Source organism: Ambystoma mexicanum, chromosome 2q, assembly GCF_040938575.1.
Source record: "Ambystoma mexicanum isolate Mex_15411 chromosome 2q, UKY_AmexF1_1, whole genome shotgun sequence".
Classification (NCBI taxonomy): Eukaryota; Metazoa; Chordata; class Amphibia; order Caudata; family Ambystomatidae; genus Ambystoma; species Ambystoma mexicanum.
In genome coordinates, this window is record NC_090924.1 from 895805487 (window position 1) to 895826273 (window position 20787).

Here is a 20787-nt window from a genome sequence, read left to right on the forward strand (position 1 = left end):
ACCTGAAAATTGCATCAAAGGCAAGATAAGCCCCAATTTAAACTAAAAATGGAATATTTAAGCCTGTTGGCATAGCCATACAGTATAGGTGCAATATCACTATGCCAACATGTCAGTAAATAACTATTGCAACATTCTTAAATAAATTCCTTCATTTGGAAAACATATATGATGACATTGGAAACAAGATGGCACGAAGCAGCAAAGGTTCGAATCCTGGGTCCGTGCTAAGAAACCTCTGGGTATTAAGCGCGTTATAAATACGCAACTAAGACATATTCCTGTAACAGTGTGAGCGCCTTAAAAATGCAAATAAAAAATGTGCATTTACTGCAGTATTTACATTGTGCCACCCCCAACCAACCTGCCCAGTCGAGCCCCCCTACCGTTATAACTCCTTTGGGCAACTGATCGGACATCAGCTCCAAGGGTCCAGGCCACGGCCATGACTAACCTGAAAGTGTAACCAGGTACACCCATTCACCTGTCACCATAACTGCAGGGAGGTCAGCCCCCTGATCCAGACCCAGAGAGGAGGCAAGATGGGCCAACAAACAACAACCAAGAATGTTGGTAGATAATCATTAAGTGGCAACCTCACACCAGAGTCTTCACCAAACTGACTGACTTACTAACTGCTCCTCCAACATATCCAACGCCATTAACATCTGACTAGGGTCTAGCCACACTACTCATAAACACAATAAGAATCAATCTAATGTTCGCACCCCCTACCATCTCTGAGATTTTGGAAACAAACTTTGCGACACACAGTCCATAAATCCATCAAATACACAATTACACACCAACACAATAGTTAGTCTTAGTCATAGACCAACAGCCACCCGCAACTCTGGAGCCTTAAGTTAGCCAGCACGCACAACACCAATCCACCATAAGAAAACACAACACACACACCCACACAAACACTAGGACACATCCGAGGCACTGAGTCTACCCATACGGTTACAATACACAGGGCCTCCCGAACCATCTCCCACATGCAAAACAATGCTCACAGATGCCAGTTCTTTCTGGCTCTGAACCTATCCTATCATCCTATCCCAACTATCACACACAGGCCTCCTTTCTTGCAGAGCCACATGAGTGCTTGGAGACTGCCCTTGAGTGGTAGCGGTGTGTGGTATAAATCAACATAACATAACATTGGCTTTTTAACTCTTTTAGGGAACAAGCAAACAGATGTAACAAAGGGTAAGGGAGTATGGAAACATTAAAAGGTGTAGCTGAGGCTTTCCCCATGTTTAAAAAAAGATGAATATCCAAAAATATGGAAATTCAGTAGATGTAAAGACATGGAACTGTACTTTATATATATATTACACGGCCCCTGAGTGTGGCCGTGTAGTTATGGTTAAGTTGCTAAACTCATAGGAAGACCACTTTTTCGGCATCTTATAAGTTCGCTCCCCTTGGAGGAATCCTCACCAAAATTTGCAAAAAAAAGTATAAGGCCCACTCTGAATTGTTACAGCAAGTTTGGTGAGGTTTGTGCAGGGGGTGAAAAGGTATAGGGGGCGTGCCAAATCATTTTTTTTCTGCATAAACTGAATGGGCGAGAACTTTGTGCACAGCTACAGGCCGAACGGCTGGACGGATTTGCACCAAGTTTGCGGAAGGAGCAGGGGCTTGGGTCAGAAAGCATGCTTTTGTGTGTTTGGTGGAAATCCGACCAGTACTTTTGTTGCAAAGAACTGAAATGTACATTTCAAAAAATTAGTGATATCTGGCTCCACTCCGCGGACCCATTTCCCTGTTCACTCCGCGGACAGAAGGCTCATTGGCTTGCAGTACGCCGTGCTGTCGATGAAATTTGGACGCAGCCGGTGGTTGGTTGGAGAAAAGCGTGCTGTGCGTCAAAGTTTTGGGAAATGCCGCCATGGCGGATCAGAGGACAGTGCGGCACCGAAAGGGACGGACAAACATAATGTACGGCATGTAGTGGTGGAGAGAGAAGTGGTTAATCAGAGATATGTGATTATTAGGTGGACAAAGACAGTGGTGTGCCTGCAGTATCTGTGCGTACTGTGCCAATTCGCTGGTCCCTGCACAGGCCACAACCATGTGTGGTGCATGCAGGCAGCCTTCGTTATGGCATGATAGCTCGTGCCGCAACCACTTACAGTGCTGCCTGGTGGTACCTGAATAGCAGACGGGGAGTGCATTGCAAAACATATATTATGCCATGTGGTGGTGGGAGGAAGGGATGGAAACGGTGGGGAAGTGAGAAGTGAATAATCTGAGATATGTCAATAGGTGGATGAAGATGTTGATGTGCCTGCAGTGTCCTTGCGTACACTGCCAATTCGCGGGTCTCTGCACAGTCACCTCCCATGTGTGCTACATGCAGGCAGGCTTCGTTACGCCACAATAGCTCGTGCTGAGACCTATTTCCATGGTGACTAGTGGTAGCTCAATTACAGAAAAGGAGTGCATTGCACATGACATGCACATTATAAGATAGCGTGTACTCCGGTGTGTTGCATGGATGGCGGTCTTGCAGCGACAACTATGTACCGTGGTTGGAATTAGGTGTCACATTGTTCCCTTCTGTGTGTGGTACGTTAGCATTGCATAGATGGTTGATTGCATGGGTGTGGTGCTTCTTAGCACATCCTACAGTGTTTAATCGATGGCTCCAGCTACTGGAGTGAACAGTTGTGCAGTGAGTCCACTGAGTGCAGTGTTGTAATACTGACAGTATCAAAGAGGGTAGGGATGAAGTGCACCTTCTATGTGCATGGATACTGCAGTGTGTGAAGTGGGTGCAATTCTTCAATAGTGTGTGCATAGAAGTGGAGATGGACTAAACTGCATGTAGCAATGAATTGCGTAGTGCCCATTGCGTGGAGTGGTGACTTCTGTACTGCAGTATGACGTATTGCTTTTCTGTACTGAATAGAGCGCTCGGTGATGTACTATGTGAATGAAAGTGGGTATGGGTGCCGGAGGCTGTGTTATGTTTCCATGAATAGCTGTATTATGGTGTTGAGGTTGGGTAGTAGTGGTGGTGGCTGTGGTACATGTGTGCAGTGTGGTACGTGAGCACATGATGGTATGCATGGCTGAATTATGTTGCGGTGGGTCTGGGCAAGGCAAAGACTATTGGGTGCATGGCCAAAGGTACACTGCATCTGTCACAGACTCCTCACCTTCACAGAATGGTTGTGGAGCACATTGTACATTTCATAGAGCACCAGAAGTCAGCTGACATGCAAATACTGTTGGTTGGTTTGGTTGGCAGTAACACCATCATATGTAAATGAAAGTGGGTGGGGGTGCTGGAGGCTGTGTTAAGTTTGTAGATTCTGGTACAAGGTGAATCTTTCTATGCATAGTCATATGAGGCTGTGGAGTGCCCGTGGCTGTGGTATGTGTGTGGATTGTGGTACTTGAGGACATGTTGCCATGCATGGCTACATTACGTTGCAGTGGGTTTGGCCAAGGCCTAGACTATTGGGTGCATGGCCAAAGGCCATTGGCCATAGGCCATGCACCTGAAAGCCAAGGCCTTCACCACACCCACTGCAGCAATGCAGTTTTGACTGCATCTCTCAGAGAGTGGTCACCTTCACGGAATGGTTTTGGAGCACATTTTACTCTTCATAGAGCGCCAGAAATGCACTGACATGCATACATTGTTGGTTCCATGGGTGAGGTAATTGTTGTAACATCCTATGGTTTTCGGTGTATGGCTGGAGCTTGTGCAGTGAAATGTCTTGCAGTGTGCCCACTGGATGCAGTGTCGGAACACTGTCAGTATAAGAGAGGGTAGGGTTGAAGTGAATCTTCAATGTGCTTGGACATTCTGGTTTGTGTAGCTTCCAGGGAGTAGGCCCAATGTTGTGAGGATTGTGCGGTTTGGTTTAAAGTGACATAATACTTTGCACATGGAAGTGGGTAGCGGTGGTGGAGGCAGTGGTATGTTTGTGGAATCTGCTAACTATGACATGTTTCCATGCATCACTGTATTATTGTGCTGGGGTTGGGTAGAAGTTCTGCTGGCTATGTTACGTTTGTGCATTGTGGTTTATGGCCACATGCTCTTATGCATGGCTCCATTATGTTGAGATGGGTGTCGGCAAGCAGTAGACTCTTCTGTGCATGGTCCAAGGCATGAAAGGTGCCGCTCTGGACGATTTTGGATGCTGACATCGTGTTTTTATGACATTTGTGATGTCATCTTTGATGTCATGGGTGTTAGTCTTAGCAGTGCACAGTGGTGGCGCGAGTTATGGATGCTTAGCTTACCATAACTTGGGAATTTCTGGGGGGTTTCGGTTTTACTTGTAATCATAGTATGGATAGGTTGTTGTTAGTGCAAAGTAACTGTAACGTTCCTGTTTTTCCACTGAAGTTGCTAGGTTGTTCTTAGGGCAACTGAAGCATAACGTCCCTTCACCAATGTTTTTTCACTCAATTTGTTAGGTTTTTAGTAGGCCACTGTAACCAGACCCTTCCCTTAGCATAGTCTTTCAGTAAAGGGGATAGGTTTGTAGTAGTGCAATTTAACCATAACATCCCTTTAACAATGTTTTTTGTTAGTGAATATATATATATATATATCTATTACCACCGCCCTATAGTTAAGGTGAGTCGGACTCCTGTAGGAACCTCGAAAAAATGAATTGCTTATAACGTTTGACTCGTGCAACCGATTTGGCCTAATTTTGAAGTCAATTAGAGACGTTCGGGCCCACAAAGACTGCAAATTTTGGTGAAGATTCATTAAGAAAGTCATTAAGAAAAAAAAGAATATGTTGTGGTCTGCTTCCCATTAATTTCCCATAGACAAAAAGGGTACATTCTTGCCAGACCGCACAGCCCACACCGCTGAATGGAATCGGACCAGGTCCGAAACAATTTGGGCACAAAGCGTTGACTTGAGGCATTTGTGATATCATCTTTGATGCCCTGGATGTTAGTCTTAGCAGTGCACGGTGGTAGCGTGAGTTATGGGTGCTTAGCTTACCATAACTGGCGAATTTCTGAGGTTTTTCGGTTTTACTTGTAACCATTACGTCCCTTTAACAAAGGTTTTTCAATGAATTTCATAGGTTTTTATTAGTCCAATTTAACCATAACGTCCCTTTAACAAAGTTTTTTCAGTGAATATATATATATATATATATATATATATATATATATATATATATATATATATATATATATAGGAGTGATCAAACTATGGATGATTCCACTATGCATTTTAGTAGAGCTGGACCAGAAAAAGGAAGGCTTTTCCAATATGTCGCAGTTGAAAAGCAAATGAATTACAGAGGTGAATCAGAGAAGGGCAAGGCTGGACCAGTCCCAAGAAGCCATGGACACTCTGGGCCGGAATGATCAGACAGTAGTTACAAATATGTGAAAGAATGAACTCCTGTTCAGAAGACGGGCACGAGAACACTGAAGACGTCAGAGGTTCATTAAATAAGAGTATTTTAAATGCACCAGAGCTCTAAAACATGGACTTCAGTCACTTGGATGGGTGAAAACAGATAATCGTGACATACTACGCCAATGCAAGGAGGCAGACTATGCTATACTCCCATTCTCCTCCGGAGACCTATCACATAGTCAGTCACTCTCACTGGCTCGGGGGAAGAAGCACTCTCCAACCCCTCCTTAATCGGGGCCAATGGACCTCTGACTGGATGGCCATAGAGAAGTTCAAAGGGACTGTAACCAACTCCCTCCTGAGCGATTTCTCTATAAGCAAAGCGAAGGCATGGCAGTAGAAGTTCCCACTTTCTTTTAAGGGGTTCCTCTAAATCACCTATCATGCTCTTCATAGTATGATTAAACCTCTATACCAGTCCATTTGTCTGTGGATGGTAGGCTGTAGAGAACTTGTAAGTGACACCACAGTTTTTCCACATGGCCTGCATGTAGTGGGACATACAATTGGATCCCCTGTCGGATATCCCTTCCTTAGGAAACCCTACTCTGATAAAAATACCAAGTAGAGCCTTAGCCACAGCCTGAGCCGCAACAGTCCTCTTGGCTCCACTCTCAGAGGTTTGGCAAGTGTGACAGCTCCTACAGTATTTGTCAACTTCTTAACCCATCTTAGGCCAGTAGAAGTATAAGGGAAGCCTTTTCTTGGTCTTTTTGAAGCTCAAATGACCAGCCAAAAGTATCTCGTTGGCCAACTGTAGGAACTGGAGTCTGTTGTCTAGGGGCACTACAATTCTTTTGCAGTCCCCAGGGATAGACTCAGGTGGTTCACTATAGAAGAGTATGTATTTAAACAAAAGGAAGGAACATATAACAAACTACATCAACACAGTATATATCCTCAGACAGCAATTTCTTGTAGCAACCACGAAACAAATATGGACTGCATTATGTGTTCTCAATAATCATCAAAAAGCAGTATTACCAAAAAATATCATTTTTAATATATTAATCTCTCTTCAGCACAAGAAATACACTAATTTGTTTAAAAAACATACACACATAACATAGTCATATACATCTTAAAATCATGCCACCTCACAGTGTACATAACTAAATGCCAAAAATTTCATTAGCACAACACAACAATGGCAACTCAATTTTTCTCATTCCCCATTGTGTGAACCAGCCCAACTTATATAAGTTTCAGTCCTCTGTGTTTCAAAATAACCGGACATTCATCAGGGGCAGAAGTAATCCTGTGCTCCAGGTCGATTCTTCCTACATATACACCAGGTTGCTATCTCTAAGGATAAAAAGACAAACACGTATCACTAACACGGGCATAATCAGTGTAATCAATCACCATAGCCAAACCCTAATCACCAATAGGGTATCTAGTACACACTACATCATGTACTGGATCTGAGGTCAGAAGAAACATATGTCTTCACCATAGAAGCCAAGTCAGTACTGGCTCTTCACTATTACAGCAGCAAGTGAAATTCGAAAGTGAGTACCTAGAGGAATTCTACCAATGGCAGTATTTTTATTCACCTCTTAATCCCGAACACAAGGAATTTAGGGAATGTCCAACCACATTAGAGCCTGGTACAACAACAGAAACCGGCTCACTCTCGGGTGTTAAAGCTGTTATTTAGTTGGATACAGTCACAACTCAGTGGCACTGTCATCCATCATCTTTCTTTCCGATTTCCTAAACGAACTATCAGTGCCTAAAATACAACAAGTTGAGGGTGAGATGCCTAGCTCCAGATGTCAAGTAAGGATCTGCTTCTCTAATTAGAAAGGGCCAAAAAGGGTCTTACCTATTTAGGCGGTTTTCAATACTCCGAAAAACACTACAGTAAAAGCCTGTATAGATAGGGCCTCTTCCTTCTAAAATTCCTCTTGCTCTGAAAGAGTAAAAAAGCTAAGTAAATACATAGCAAAGAATAGGGGCATCTTCTACAGAGCGATAGAATTAAAGTTACTTCAAAAGGCATCCCCCCGTTCTTACCTTATCTATACCAGCTGATAGCCTGCAAACAGGCAGAGTACTACATCTCACACCCGGGATGATAGTGGATCAACACCCTGAGACCACGGCCAAAAACTGTACTGAAATCCTTATTCCGCGTCACTAGCGTAATGTGATGACGTCATCACGCTCTGCGGAACGCGGTAACGCAATGACGTCACCACGCTCTGCATCACGCGCGTTGGAACACCCATTCGAATCAGACAAAACATGCCCGAGTTGCTAAGCAACTAAGGCCGCAAGACCTCTTGTTTTGCCTGATTCGAATGGGTGTTCCAACGCACGTGACGCGGAGTGTGGTGACGTCATTGCGTCACGCTAGTGACGCGGAATAAGGATTTCAATACGGTTTTTTGACCGTGGTCTCAGGGTGTTGATCCACTATCATCCCGGGCGTGAGATGTAGTACTCTGCCTGTTTGCAGGTTATCAGCTGGCATAGATAAGGTAAGAACGGGGGGGATGCCTTTTGAAGTAATTTTAATTCTATCACTCTGTAGAAGATGCCCCTATTCTTTGCTATGTATTTACTTAGCTTTTTTACTCTTTCAGAGCAAGAGGAATTTTAGAAGGAAGAGGCCCTATCTATACAGGCTTTTACTGTAGTGTTTTTCGGAGTATTGAAAACCGCCTAAATAGGTAAGACCCTTTTTGGCCCTTTCTAATTAGAGAAGCAGATGCTTACTTGACATCTGGGGCTAGGCATCTCACCCTCAACTTGTTGTATTTTAGGCACTGATAGTTCGTTTAGGAAATCGGAAAGATAGATGATGGATGACAATGCCACTGAGTTGTGACTGTATCCAACTAAAGAACAGCTTTAACACCTGAGGGTGAGCCGGTTTCTGTTGTTGTACCAGGCTCTAATGTGGTTGGACATTCCCTAAATTCCTTGTGCTCGGGATTAGGAGGTGAATAAAAATACTACCATTGGTAGAATTCCTCTAGGTACTCACTTTCGAATTTCACTTGCTGCTGTAATAGTGAAGAGCCAGTACTGACTTGGCTTATACGATCGAAGACATATGTTTCTTCTGACCTCAGATCCAGTACATGATGTAGTGTGTACTAGATACCCTATTGGTGATTAGGGTTTGGCTATGGTGATTGATTACACTGATTATGCCCGTGTTAGTGATACGTGTTTGTCTTTTTATCCTTAGAGATAGCAACCTGGTGTATATGTAGGAAGAATCGACCTGGAGCACAGGATTACTTCTGCCCCTGATGAATGTCCGTTTATTTTGAAACACAGAGGACTGAAACTTATATAAGTTGGGCTGGTTCACAAAATGGGGAATGAGAAAAATTGAGTTGCCATTGTTGTGTTGTGCTAATGAAATTGTTGGCATTTAATTCTGTACACTGTGAGGTGGCATGATTTTAAGATGTATATGACTATGTTATGTGTATATGTTTTTTAAACAAATGAGTGTATTTCTTGTGCTGAAGAGAGATTAATATATTAAAAATGATATTTTTTGGTAATACTGCTTTTTGATGATTATTGAGAACACATAATGCAGCCCATATTTGTTTCGTGGTTGCTACAAGAAATTGCTATCTGAGGATATATACTGTGTTGATGTAGTTTGTTATATGTTCCTTCCTTTTGTTTAAATACTATTATTTATCCTCACTTAGTAGGAGGGAATATCACCAGAACGTGGGGGTTACCCCTGTAGAAAAACTATCACTATAGAAGAGGCCATCTTCCCAGCTCAACCTAAGCTTTCCAACTTCTTGCACATCAAGTTGAGAAGCAGTCTGTTGTCGAAGACCTTCGAGAGCTGGACACTCTCTTTGTCCTCTGCTGAAGTCTGCCCTGTTGGGTCCACCTTCTGCCAGTAAAGACTGCAGCTCAGGATGGTCAACAGGGTCAAAATCTCCAAACAAAACAGTGTCTTCCTCCAGATCTGACTCTTCATAAACTGGATCAACCACACATGGGTGTACCTCATACTCTGCCTCAGGAGGTGGAGGAGTCACAGGTGTGACCTTGGACAATCTTGGGGATGTCCTTGTTGGTAGCACAGGGGTGCTGTCTGTTTTTTTCCATGAGGTCTTGAGTTTCCCCTTTGCCTCTTTCTTTCCAGGAATAGCAGTGAGCAACTCCTGTGGAGTGGGAGTGATAGTTTCCTCTATCAGCACCTCTGGAGAGCCTCTCAAGGTCCTCTCCCTTGCAGGCCTAGTGAGCTCCTGTTTTCTTTTACTGGGAGGCCTGGGGGGTACTTGACACTACTCCAAGATCTTTAAGATCATTGCCCAACAGCACCCTTCCAGGTACTTTAGATTGCACACTAACAGGTATCCTGACAGTCATATCATTACACTGGATGAGAGCTGGTAACTGGGGAAGTATTTGCACAGGCCCTCCAGCTAACTTGGTGAGGCATTTGGGTGCCTTAGCAACAGCCTTCACCTTGAACAATTATTCATCCACCACAGTTATGCTGGCTCCAGTGTCTCTGATGGCAGGAGTCTCCTGGCCATTCACAAGAACACTATCTTTATAATACTCTTTAGTATTATCTGGGATGGAATTATAGACATCTAAATTATGTTGTTCCCACACGCCCAGGGACACTAAAGAAACTCTAGCTGAGGCTCTGATGGGTTCAACAGCCAGTAGGTGAAAGTTTCCACTTGCCATAGGTACTTCTTCCTCTGGGGAGAAGGCCAAGGAGACAGTATGGACCCCTGAAGGTTTACCCTTACACCTGGGATCCCCTTTAACATGGTCAGTTGACCCACAAACATAACATTTCCCAAATGTTTTGATGAATGGGGGTTTGTTCTGACCTCCATCTGTTTTGGGTCCAGATGGTGCACTAGCCTGATTCGGTTTCCCGTGTGGTTTACCCTTATGTTGCTGTTTCTGGCCCTCTTTTGGATTGGAGGTATTTAAATTCTCCTTGTTATCTTTCTTTGGCTGCTTTCCCTCATCCTTCTTCTGAGTGGCTCCAGAATCCTTGTGAGTAGCCCTGTTGGCAACCCACAAGTCAGCAGCCTTAGCTAACTTCTTTGGATCTATCTCCTTAGAATCAGCCAAGTGCTGTCTGAGCCAGGAGAGCAGGCATCATAAATGGACTCCAACATAACAAGATTTCTCATACCTTCATAAGTGTGTACTCTGTAACCCTTAACCCAACCATGTAAGTTTTTCAAACATTCACATACCCAGGTAGCCCAAGGGGTATCATCATGCTTTTTGAGGGTCTTAAACCTCTTAAAGTACTGGGAAGGGGTCTTCCCAAATCTAGCAATTAAAGCTAGCTTCACACACTCATAATCCATCCTATCCACCTCCCCCAACTCAATCACAACATCAGATGCACCAGTGGGTAGCCTAGAGAAGAGCCAAGGAAGCAACTGATTCCCTGCAATGTCTTGAATCCCATGGTTATATCAAAACATTGCCAACCAATCCAAAATAATCAAGCTTAACCTCGTACATACCCACAATTTATTTAGGCATACAGGGTCTCATAGGACCGGAAGACCTAGAAGACTCTGGGAGAGAAGCATTTTCAATAGACAACTTTTTCATCTCTAAGGCATGGTTCATCTCCATTTCTCTGAGCTTAAGTTCTTGATGCTTTTGTTCAGTTTGAGCATTTAAACATTTGAATTCCAATACAAGCCCCGTCTTTTCTAGAGCAATGGATTCAGGACTGAATGTAGGACCTGTAGGGGTCCCAGTGGAAAGGGTTGAGGTTGTTGAGCAGGTAAGGGAGCAGTGAGGCCTACATTATGAGACACATCTACTTCCTCTAACTCATCAATAATAGACACATTCTCATCCTCATTATTTTCCACATTCGCTGAGGGGTCAGGTATTTCAGACCCAACTTCCAGACTTTGTTTCTCTAACAACCTTTCAATCAATTCAGACTTTTTGCCTTTAACAGAGAAATTCCTTTCTCTACACAGATTTTTGTAACTAAGCAGGGTCTTCTGACTGTAGCTTTCCATATCAGACATGATTAATATTGCTTTTTAGTGATGTTTAGCCTTGTGGTTAGTTGATCCAAGGTAATAGCAGCACTCTAAGTGCAATCACTATACTTGATCCCACTGCTGTACACGAGTGTTAGGCAGAATTATATGCAGTACCCTTTGGGAACACCACACACAATTAGGACTACAAGTGACAGTACACGTTCACCTTTGGTACAAGCCTGTGCTACACAGTGAAGTGGTAGTGATGGCTGAGCAGCCAGACTTGTCTCAAGAGTAAAGTGAGCAGTATCAATAGTTACACAAAGGACAGCAATTACTATGATTCAAAAAAACACTGATTCAGGGTTTCAGAGTAAAAGAATATACATTTATTTACACATCAGTTATTAAACATTTCACTATTATCAAGCAGTTGAAAAATCACGTTACTAATACACTACACCCCACCCAATAGATTCTGGACAAGTAAGGCTCAAAATGAAGTGTGTGCAAAATGGCACTCCAGCAATTTAAAAGGGAGGACAAGACAAAGTTAGACATAAATTGAACAGCACCAACAAGTAAGTAAGCAGGGCAATCAAGACAAAGGAATTACAGTGAGGAAATCAAATTAAAGGGGCCTGGTCCAAAGTCAATGGACCAAAGTCTTTGCAGAGGATCACACAGTTCAGAGTAGTTTAAGCTTAAGTCTTTGCCAAGAGTTCAGAATGAAGTTGGTCGGACGAAAAGGTGCTTTAAAGAATGGAGAAGGACAAGCCATTGGATTGGCAAAATAGTTCACACACTTTCACCACTGCTGTACGAAACGAACAACCGGGTTAGCACAGTACCTTTAAAGCAGAAGAACACTGTAACTGAGGCAAACATTCCTGGCAGGTCCTGCAGGCTCACGGTTCCTGAAGCGACTGTCGGACTGACAAGAAGAAGGAAGACTGGAGGGTCCTGCACTGCGCAGGGAAGAAACCAGAAGCAGGGGAAAGCGACAAATAAAAGGTGCGCTCCTTAAAACGCAAGCAGGGTCTGTTCCTCCTGGCTATCCAGTTCACTGTAGCTCTGTACAGCAAATTCGACCAGAGAAGGGAGGCCCGGCGAGCAGTTTGGTGAACTGGTTGTTCCCACCAGCTCAAGGGGAGAAGATTCCTTGCAGATCTTCCCTGTCACCGAAGTTGAAGATTCAGAACCGTAGAAGGGCTTCACCGGGCGGGGTCAGTCATGGTAGAGGTCCTCTTATGTCAGCTTCTCCTCGGTTCTCTCGATCCAGTGGCAACTTTGCCTTCTCAGTCCCAGAGACCTGCTTTTTATACAGTTTTCCCCCATTCACACAGCCTGGCTGTCAATAACACAGCAGGGTGGCGGTCCCGCCAGGACAGTCACCATAGCCAATCATATCAGAGTGCGATATGGGTCTCCAAGGAGACCCTGTGCAGGGAGTCCTAAACCCCTCCCTCACATCTTTTCCCACTCAGACATACAGGCGCCTAAGGAGGGCTTCTGTGCAGAAGCCTGCAAAAGGACAGCGAACAAAGAAACCAATCCTGGTTTGGCACGCAGAGTAAAACCCGAAAAAGACTTTTACAAAAAGAAATGGCAAATAAACCCAGCCGGAACCGTATAAAAATCTATGTGGTTCAGCGGGTTTAAGTTCGAGGCTACCAAGATAGCCTAAAACAATGCCAGGGCTATTTAAGAAAACCGCAGTAGGAAAAATAGGGTAGTTACCACTGCCACCAGCCAAGTCTTAATGAAAAGGGGACAAAACAATGTTCCAAGAGAAACAGACAAAAAGGGATAAGTATTAACCCTTTCCAGAACTCTGTGTAAGATATTTTGTAATGGGTCTGTAAGTTTTAAAAGCGACTAATAAAGTCAGTAGCAACTTTACATGTTCTGAGAGACAGTAGTTAGTTTCAGAAAATGGAGTCGGAGTTGGGAAGTCTGAAAAAGACAACCCTGTGTCACTGCACTGAAGGTGCTGTGTAACACACAGTAAAAAGATGAAGCCTATGGAGTAGGTGAGGCTCCACAGTCAAATTAAAGGGGCCTGGTCCAAAGTCAATGGACCAAAATCTTTGCAGAGGGTCACACAGTTCAGAGTAGTTTGAGGTTAAGTCTTTGCCAATAGTTCGGAATGAAGTTGGTCGGACGAAAAGTTGCTTTAAAGAATGGAGAAGGATAAGCCATCGGATTGGCGAAAGATTTCACACACTTTCACCGCGGCTGTACGAAACGAACAACCGGGTTAGCACAGTACCTTTAAAGCAGAAGAATGCTGTAGCTGAGGCAGACCTTCCTGGCAGGTCCTGCAGGCTCACGGTTCCTGAAGCAACTGTCAGACTGACAAGAAGAAGGAAGACTGGATGGTCCTTCACTGCCCAGGGAAGAAACCAGCAGCAGGGCAAAGCAACAAATAAAAGGTGCGCTCCTTAAAATGCAAGCAGGGCCTGTTCCTCCTGGCTATCCAGTTCACTGTAGTTCTGTACAGCAGATTCGACCAGAGAAGGGAGGCCTGGCGAGCAGTTTGGTGAACTGGTTGTTCCCACCAGCTCAAAGGGAGAAGATTCCTTGCAGATCTTCCCTGTCGTCGAAGTTGAAGATTCGGACCTGCAGCAGACTTCACCGAGCGGTTCAGTCATGGTAGAGGTCCTCTTATGTCAGCTTCTCCTTGGTTCTCTCGATCCAGTGGCGACTCTGCCTTCTCAGTCAAAGAGACCTGTTTTTTTGCAGTTTTCCCCCATTCACACAGCCTGGCTGTCAATCACACAGCAGGGTGGCTGTTCCGCCGGGACAGTCACCAGAGCCAATCATATCAGAGTGCGATATGGGTCTCCAAGGAGACCCTGTGCAGGGAGTCCGAAACCCCTCCCTCACATCCTGCCCCCTCAGACATACAGGCAATTTTACGTTCTGGAAGACAGTAGTCTCAGAAAATGGAGTCGGAGTTGGAAAGTCTGAAAAAGACAACCCTGTGTCACTGCACTGAAGGTGCTGTGTAACACACAGTAAAAAGATGATGCCTATGGAGTAGGTGAGGCTCCACAGTCTATGAACACAAGAAATGTTAAAAACACACAGCAAAACACATATAAGAGTGGCATAAAAGGCTCACACTCTTACCAGGTGAAAAAAATAAATCCTAGAAATCCAGCAAAGCTGCTGAGGGACCCAGTAGGTAAGGGAAATTAGCCATTCTGGAGAATTCTCCCTAACACTGCCCTTGCTTTGCTAATGGTATACATGTAGCCAAGGGTGGGGAAAGCTTGCACTGGGCCAGACCATGCTTGGCGTGCCATTCCTATGCTGCACATGTACACACATGTGAGGGAAGCTTGCACAGTCTTGGACCATGCTGTACAGTTTTCATGGAAAGATTTCATCCACCTTTCCCATGCTTTACCTGCATCTGTTTGTGAGTAGAATTGGCGTTTTCCATACATTTGCAATGCCTTGTTATGAGTGAAGCTTGCATTAGTCCTCTCAATTCCATGATATATCTGTACCTGTATGTGAGCGAAGCTTGCACTAACCCAGTTATTGGTGCCCGCACCTGGTTGTGAGATAAGCTTGCACTTTCTCTGCCCATGATGTACCAACACTTATTTGGTATTATATATAGTAGTGGATGGTCAGGAGAGAGTCTCTAAGTTTGGGAATGTTTGCAGCAAAGTATTCAATTATTATTATTTATTTATTGTGTTATAGTTTACAAGTAAACGTTTCACATTCAATAAGTACATACAATTCAACTCAATCATTTCTATATCATTCATTATTATCACATAAATGCAATATTTCATTTCATTTAAATCACAATAAAAAAATAAAAAATACATAATTCCATACTAGTCTCAATTGATCAATTTAAAAATATACAATATACAAATTCAATATACAGATTCCAAAATTACATCTATTTCCAACCTAGCTTGGGCTTCAGAAGAGTAAGGGCAAGGATAAATGAAATCTCTGCTATATACTTATTTCCAAGAGTTTTGCTGCCGTTTGCCAGACATTATACATTGCGATATAAACCTTCATATTATTTGTATTGATACATTGTGCCCAAAAGGACATATTTTTTATGGTGTCAAAATTGTGTACATATCTCCCATAATATATTATATATATCTCAGTGAGGCTAGCACATTCTGACAATACATGCTTAGGCGTTTCAATGGCATCCTTGTTCTTACATAGCCTACACCATCGATCGCACTATGGTATGTTGGTAAAAGACCCAGTTATTGACAGCACTAGCAGATGGTTCAATCTTAATAACAGTATAAAATGTCTGAGTCTTGGGGAAGGTGAAAGGTTCATATACTGTTGAGGTTTCTTGAACGTATATAGTAAGTGGGATCCAGACTGGTACTTTTTTACGGTGCTCAAATGTTCATAATTTTCCAGCTAGTCCCACAACTCACTACGTCTAGCAAGAGCATGTCTCATTTTTACGATGTATTGTCCTTCCCTTTGTATCCAACATATCTCTTTAAAAAGTGACTCCATGTTTTTTTTTAACTGCCACATCGTTGCTTCTTTAAGTGTTTCCTGATGTAAGGCAAGTAGCAATCTGTTTTTGGGGTTATTGCACATATTGTTATACATTTCTGCCCGTTTTTTCAATACTATAGCTTTAAATGATATCAAGCCTAGCTCTAGTCTAATTATTGCCATCGGTATACAATCTGGGAGACCCAATATTTTCCTCCAATATTTGCCTTCTATGATCTGCAACCACTTTAGTTCTATAGTCAGCAGTGATTCCAGGCCATAGGTAATCATTGGGGTTAATACTTGATTATATAACTGCCTCGCAGCCCAGACTGTGTATCCCCCATGGTTAAGGGGGTAAAACGATATATCATGGCAGTTGTCTGGGCAGCTTTGGTTACCCGCACTTGTTTACATGCAAAATAATTTCCCTTGTCGTTCAGTTCAACTCCCAGGTACTTATACATTGGGGTCTATGAGATCTCCAACTCGTTTATCGACAATTTGGTACGAGCGATTTTCCTGCTGGTATATACCATAAATTGCATTTTGTCACGATTTATAACCAGACCATTGGTCTCAGCAAATGACCATAGTGCCTCAGTTGATCTGCAGAGGCCACTAAAGGTATGGTCAGGTATTACTAGGTCATCTGCGTAGGCCAAGACCGGACCATGTGCAGAACCTATCAAAGGCGGACAGTTATGCACAGCTTTTATTGCAATAGGTAAATCATACACAAAAAGATTGTAAACTAGGGGTGCTGTGATGCAACCATGCTTAACTCCTTTTTTTGGTTTATGAAATTAGTCCTATTCCCTTGTGTATCTAATTTCAAGGTTGCCATAATATTATGATGTAGTAATCTGAGATAGTATAGTAATCCCTCCGGGCAGCCCATTAATTTAAGTTTAGACCAAAGCTTTTCTCTGGGAATAAGATCAAACGCTGCCTTAAAATCAACAAAAAGAGTGTAGAGTGGTGGTTTACCTTTTGATCTGGCTCTAGTACGAAGTATGTCCATAACAGCCAAATTATGCGCTGTGGAATATCCTCGTCTAAAGCCTGATTGAAACTGGCATAGTAAATCCGATTTATCCACCCATGTCTGTAATGCATCTAGCAGTATAGATGCAAACAGCTTGCCCGTGCAATCCTTCATGGGCAGCAGTCTATAATTACAAGGGTCCATCCTGTCTCCCTTCTTAAAGATTGGGATCAGGATGGCTGTTTGCCATGAAGGGTTATAATGCCATCAGCCAATACCTTTTGTAAAAGTATTTTTAACAATTCTTCTCAAAATCCTGGTTGGCTCTTGAGTGTTACGTTTGCCAATCCATTAGGCCCTGGTGCCCTTGATTATTTAAGTTTCTGGATCTTTGCTAGTAATATTTCATATGACAATCTAAATGGTGGTTTACTAGGCATAATGAGTGTTTCCACCCTTTTTTCTTCCTTGCCAGAAAGATTGCGACTTTCCAGACAGTTTTCCCAATGCTGCGCACCTATCGGGTTAATCATATGTGTTTTACCTTTACTCCTTGCCTCCCCCAGAAGAGCCCAGATGTTTCTAGTATTTTCGGTACATATCACTTGGACCATTTTCTGCCAGTTATTAAGCTTGTCCAAGTATCTTTTACCTTTAATTCGGGCTCCATATTTCTTTTTACTTTCTGTGCACTTATTGAAAAGGTCTTTATGGGTGGCACATGATTTCTTAGCCAATCGGATTTCAAATCTTCGATCTCTTTTGGCGTCTCTAATATATTGATCAAAATACTTAATTTTACGTTGATGAAGACCAATGTTCCACACTACCACAGTGGTGTGTGTGTCCGTAAATTGCGAAATCCAATTTTCCATATCTTTTGTCGACATTGCTTCAAATACCTCAAAATTGTTGATACTCATATAAGACACTGCTATTGCTGCCTTGTTAATATTGGTTTCCGACCAACGTATATGAGATGCTGCATGATTCAATATAATATCACCCATAGGTTTGGGGTCCTTCGAAGAATCGTCAACTTCGATTGTAAGAGTGAGCGAGCTGTGGTCAAGGGTTCTGATTTACCTTCATATCCCTGATTTTAATAGCAAGTGTTGGACTTACAAATATGTAATCAAAGGAGCTCAGGGAATTAGCATTTCTCCATGTGCATTTCCCTGTTTAGTCACTCAGTGTTCTTCCATTTACCATCTCCAGGTCCCAAGCATGGAAAAAACTCAACCAGTTTTGTCCCTTAGGGTCGACAATAGTATGTGACATTAAACTTCTGACTTTTAAGTAGGGATTAGTGGATGTCCCTTTACGCCCAACTATATGACAGTTAAAATCTCCCATAATTATTATTATGTTGTTCCCTGGTACTATACACCACAGTGCCAAGAGTTCATGCATTGCCTCTTTCAAGGGTTCTCACCAATTAGTTCTCGGAGGATTATACAGTCTGATCAATAGTATTTTTCATGCTGAATCGTCACTGCCCACTTCTATCTCACAGCAATCAGATTGTCTACATATTTTGAGGTTTTACGGACAGCTTTAACTTTTTGCGATATGCCACTCACCAGCCCCCCATACGGTCGACCCCATATTCCTTTTTTAGCCATGGATTGAAAGATTTCGTACCCATCTAATATCATAGGCGAGGTCAACCATGTTTCCTGAAGGCAAAAGCAAGTATGAGTTATAATAAATGGCAGTGATCCATCAGCAGAGAAAAGATGAGAAAAGCCCCTGCAATTCCATGACATGAAAGTACAATCTCACAGTTTATGCACTGTGGTTGGCAGTGATTCTGTCAACCATTTCAAGACATTCTGTCATCTGTAGTTCTTTTCCTTTTTTCAGTAACGGTATGGATTGCAGTTCTTTACTTACATTGTCGTCGGTCAGGGGCCAGCTTGGGTCTCCTTTATCAGGGTCTACATCTAGCTCAATATCTACTACCATCAGACTTTCTCTGTAGCTGCGCAATAATTGCGCAGTCACTAAGAATTTACAATGGAGGGCTGAGACATTAGGATTGGGACATTTCAAGGGTTCCACATACTCAAAGTCATCTGATCTGAGTACCCTAAACTGAGGTATTGAGTGTAGTCTTGTAAGTAATTCAGTTCTTGTTAGCCATCTGGGCTCTTTTTCTTTGTACAAATTTTTAATTATACAACTTCTATTTCCCATTATATCACATATATTTGCTTCCTTTTCCGTTGTAGATGTATCCCCTAAGTTATCCGCTAGGGGCAAAGTATTCAGCTAGGTCATTAGCTGTGAGAGTGGAGTTGATAGTCATAGGCTTAGGAGGAGTGAGGAGTGAGTTTAGGGTGCCTTGTAACCTGCGAAGATGGGTGAATTGAGAGTCAATGAGGGTTAGACAGAATTCCCTTTGCCCTCTATCAAGAGTGGACTTGAGTGAGTTCACGGCAGAGAAGTAGGGGTGCTGGACCTCATGCGAGTGAGTACGCCTCCATTTACGCAGCAGCCGACGCATGTCTGTGAGGAGAGAGTGCATAAATGGGGTGACCCATGGTTGAGGACGCGGACACTTAGAGGTCAGAGTAAGCAGTGGGAAGTGACAGAAGAATGAATCATATAGTAGGTATTGGAAGCTGGAGAAGGCAGTGTTGATGGAAAAGGCGTGTGGTGTGAAGGAGGAGAGTTAGAACTGTAGGTCAGATAGAAAGGGGGAATGGCAGAAGGTTTAGTCAAATAGTTCAAAGGAGATGGGGTGGAAACAATTGAGTATTCAAATATGGATGGTGTGACATTAGTATTAGTGGCTGAGAGAGAGGTGGTGGTGGATAAAAGATCCAAAGAGTTACCCCCTGTGTGAGTAGGTAAGTTATGGATAAAGTGGAAAGTGTGGTCACTAAGAAAAGACTGAAGTTCAGATTTCTAAGAAGTAGTTGGAAAGGGAAGGTTAAAGTCACCTAAGAGAAGAGGTGATGAATAGTGGAAATAGAATCAAGGAGTTGCCCATGGTCATCCAAGAATGATCCAGTGAGACGAGGAGGGAAATAGATGGAGATGATGTGAACAAAGTGAGGCAGAGCAATAGTAGAGATGGTAAATTCAAAAGAGGTAGGAGAGGACATGGCATTCGAGATTTGTGAGGCATTGAGACAGGAAAAGAGTAGGTGTCTGACGCCTCCACCTCTGTCAGTCAGTCAAGGAGACTGAATGAAGGATAGTCTGGAACTGTGTAGGGCTGCCAGAGTGGCAGTGTCAGATGGAGAAAACCAGGTCTCACTGATAGCAAGGAGGTCTAGGGGAGGAGAGCTGGTGTAAAAAGAGTAGTCAATGATAAAGGACGTTTTGTTGCATACAGACTGAGAATTCCAGAATGCAATTTTCAGTTGATGCCGTAAGGAAGAGTAAAGAAGTTGAGTCACAGAGGAAGAGAGGCGAGGTGGATAGGTGTTAAAGGGAGTATGGTTAGCTTGTTGGCTTTGGTTGTTGGAAGGAGGTGGAAAAGAGATGGAGTAGTGGGAGTTTTGATTTGTGAATTTTATGATAGGGATACGAAAGGGGGAAGCTGTAGTGTGATTAGAGAAAGTGTAGGGAGAGGTGTGTAGGAGGAGCAGCAGGAAGAGCAGGAGTTAATGCATTATAGGTCTGTAGCACAGTGTGGAGAGCCAGTACGGTAATTAGGAAGCTTGGGGTACTCACAGGTGCAACAGGAAGAAAGGCTGGTCAATGGCTAGTCTTCACCCTTCACAGTTCCACCCTTAACTAGAATGCCCCAGACTGGACAACGCTAGTGAGTTCAGAAAGGCTGAACCACGTGCTTGCCACCTGATCGCCTAGTCCAACAGTGGTTGGTCTCTTTGATATTGTCCATGGTATTGCTAACATGAGGTGCTTTC

General features: G+C 43.2%; 1 pseudogene; it reads right to left on the minus strand.

Annotated features, from left to right (window-relative positions):
• Positions 1–20787, minus strand: part of LOC138568818 (ralA-binding protein 1-like) — an 83875-nt pseudogene that overhangs the window by 10849 nt on the left and 52239 nt on the right.